The sequence below is a fragment of the Silene latifolia genome, chromosome 1 (assembly GCF_048544455.1).
Source record: "Silene latifolia isolate original U9 population chromosome 1, ASM4854445v1, whole genome shotgun sequence".
In the NCBI taxonomy this organism is placed as follows: Eukaryota; Viridiplantae; Streptophyta; class Magnoliopsida; order Caryophyllales; family Caryophyllaceae; genus Silene; species Silene latifolia.
This window is the reverse complement of record NC_133526.1, coordinates 101,486,444-101,490,032: the sequence shown is the minus strand read 5'-3', so window position 1 is coordinate 101,490,032 and position 3,589 is coordinate 101,486,444.

Below are 3,589 nucleotides of genomic sequence, written 5' to 3'. Positions count from 1 at the left end.
CAGAAAGCCGAAGGGAGTGGGCCATTAAATGGGCCCAAAGAAACATGTGGTTCTTGAGCTTCTCCACCAATGCTTTGTGGGTGTCGGATTCTTATCTGAGGTGGAGAAAGGCTGCAACTCCGGAAGAGCGCGAGAGACTGAGGAAACGCGAGCCTGTTGACTACAAGGTGCGCGAGGGAGAGAAAGAGAAGGAGAAGCATCTGACAGAGGGAGAAGAAGAAGCTGGGTTTCAGGTCGTTCATCCTTCGAAGAAATCAAAGACTACTCCTGTCGCGGAAATGGTGGTTGGCAAGAATGGCAGAGTTAGGCCTCGAGTAAGACCGTTGGTGATTAGGTCTGAAGTGGTGCAAGAGCGCCCGACTCGAGGTCGTGACAAGAAATATGACAAGAATGACAAGGGCAAGGGGAAGATGGAGGAATAGCCCGAGTCTCTTTATTATTATTTTATTATTATTATTATTATTATTGTAATAAAAAGCAGGGATTTTTAGAACCCTAGCCTATTCTATTTTTATTATGTAACGTACTACTATTATTATTAGAAAGTGAATGAAATAAAAAAGGTTAAATGGTTATGAAACCGTTGAGATTTTCCACTTATTATTCTTGTCGAATTTCAAATGCAATGCAAATGTCCTTCTATTTACATTTTAGATATAATGGGTTGAATCCCGTGAAGGATTGCCTACGTATTCACTTAAAAAGCGAAATCAAACCCTTGCGCGTAGTTCGAGTAAATGTAAAAGAATAATTGTTCGAAGCAAGAGCTTGTAATGAACATAGAAAATAAGCATGAGCTTTTGCTTACTCTGGAGGTGCGAATTTAGTTTGTTTGATGATATGAGGATGACAAACTTGTCAAAATGCAAGAGCACAGTGACATTTAGCTTATTTCAGCTTGGCCAGGGGCCGTTTATTTAGTGCCGCAAGAGCGACACATGGGTTTACGCGAGGCGAGTTTTTGTCCTATTCTAGGCATAGTACCGTTTCAATTGGTCAAGGTTTGTGGGGTTTGAAAACTCATTCCCGTCTAGGTCTGTAATTCGAACCGCACCCCCTGGGAGTATGGATTTGACTAGAAATGGTCCGGCCCAATTAGGTTTGAATTTTCCCCTTGGGTCGACAGATAAAAGAGCTCTAACCGATTTGAGTACTAAGTCTCCTTCTTTGATGTTTCTTGGCCTAACCCTTTTGTTGAAAGCTCGTTTGATACGTGCTTGATATGTTTGGACATTATGTAAGGCGCGTAGCCTACGTTCATCCAGGAGGATGAGTTCTTCATATCTGTCCCTCTTCCAATCGGCCTCCGGGATTTAACTTTCTAGTAGAATACGCAAGGATGGTATCTCTAGCTCGACTGGTTGTACAGCTTCCATTCCGTAGGTCAAATAGAAAGGAGTAGCCCCAGTGGGCGTCCTGACAGATGTACGGTACCCCCATAAGGTGAAAGGTATCTTGCTTGGCCAATCTCTATAGTTGTCAATCATTTTCTTGAGAATTGAGACAACATTCTTGTTCGCTGCCTCTACCGCGCCGTTAGTCTGTGGTCTATAGGGCGAAGAGTGGTGATGCTTAATCTTGTATTTGGCTAGCAATTGCTCGGTTTCAGCTTGGAAGTGTGACCCATTATCGCTAATGATCTCATGTGGGCAACCATATCGACAGATGATGTTATTTTGTATGAATTTGGCCACATTTTTTGCCGTAAGACCAGTGTAGGAAGCCGCTTCTACCCATTTGGTGAAATAGTCAATCGCCACTAGAATGAAACAGTGACCTCCTCTTCCGGCTGGGGTTATTTTCCCGATTATGTCAATTCCCCATGCAGAGAATGGCCAAGGAGATGTCATCGTGTAGAGCAACGAAGGAGGGACATGTTGTACATTCCCGAAGATTTGACAATTGTGGCAGTGTCTCACGTATTTGATGCAATCAGATTCCATTGTGGTCCAATAATACCCCAAACGTGTGATTTTCTTTGCCATCATGGGTCCACTCATGTGAGGACCGCATTCTCCGTCGTGGACTTCTTCCATCACCTTTCGTGCCTGTGAATGATCAAGGCATCGTAGGACTACACCAAGAGGTGTTCTTTTGTATAATTCTCCTTGCATCAGAATGTATTGGGAAGCTAGTAGGCGTATAGCGCGTTGTCCCCTCTTGTCCATATCTGGTGGATAAGTACCATTAAGTTTGAAATTCAGGATTGTTCGGAACCAAGGTTCCTGTGTGATTTCCTCTTCATCGGTGATTTGGTGGACATAAGCCGGCTCTGACCGTCGTTCGATGCACAAAGGCATTTCCATCATGTGATCTGGCATGCTTATCAAAGATGCAAGTTTCGCAAGAGCGTCTGCAAATTGATTTTCCTCCCGAGGTAGGTGTAGGTATGTTACATGATCAAAGAATTGAGCGACTTGGTCTATCCTAGCCTGATAGGGTGCGAGGCTTTCACTTCGGATTTTCCAAGATCCCGTAACTTGATTGATGATCAGTGATGAATCCCCATGTACTCGGAGGTTTTTAATGCCTAAGCTTACTGCCGCTTGCAGTCCAATGAGACAAGCTTCGTATTCTGCAGCATTGTTTGTCACCTCAAAGTCGAGTTTGACAGCAATCGGTGTATGCTCACCTTCAGGAGAAATGAGCAACACCCCTATTCCGAATCCTCTTAAGTTGGATGCTCCGTCAAAGTATAGGTCCCAGGAGTCTACATCTGTTTGAAGTATATCCTCGTCGGGAAATGACCAAGTATCTATGGTTTGTGCGTCGTTGATAGGATTTTCTGCGAAGAATTCGGCGACGGCGCGACCTTTTATAACTTTCAGTGGCACATATTTAAGGTCGAATTCTGAGAGCATCAGAGTCCACCTTGCCAGACGTCCGTTGAGGATGGGTTTCTCGAAGAGGTATTTGACTGGATCTATTTTGGAGTATATCTTGACGGAGTAGCTAAGCATGTAGTGACGTAGTTTCTTCGTTGCCCACACAAGAGCGAGGCATGTCTTTTCGAGTTGTGAGTATTTGCACTCATATTCCAAGAACTTCTTACTTAGATAGTAGATAGCTCTTTCTTCGCTTCCTACAGTTTGAGCCAGCATAGCACCCATGGCGGTTTCCGTTACTGTGAGATATAAACCAAGAGGTTGATCTCGTTGTGGCGGCATGAGCACTGGTGGTTTGGCCAATATCTCCTTAATTCGATCAAACGCCTTTTGACAATCATCATCCCACATGGTATGGTCTGTTTTCTTGAGTTTCTTGAAGATAGGCTCACAAATCATCGTAAGTTTCGATATGAATCGACTTATGTATTGTACTTTTCCCAGGAATCCTCTGACTTCTTTTTCTGTTTGAGGTTGTGGCATTTCGATCAGAGCTTTGATTTTTGAAGGATCTATTTCTATACCGCGTTGGCTAACGACGTATCCCAGGAGTTTCCCAGATGTTACCCCAAATGTGCATTTCTGGGGGTTGAGTCTCATGTTGTACTTTCGTAGCCTTGCGAAGAACTTGCGAAGGTTCGCAATATGTCCCTCTCTTTCCTTGGATTTGACGATCATGTCATCTACGTATACCTCAACTTCTT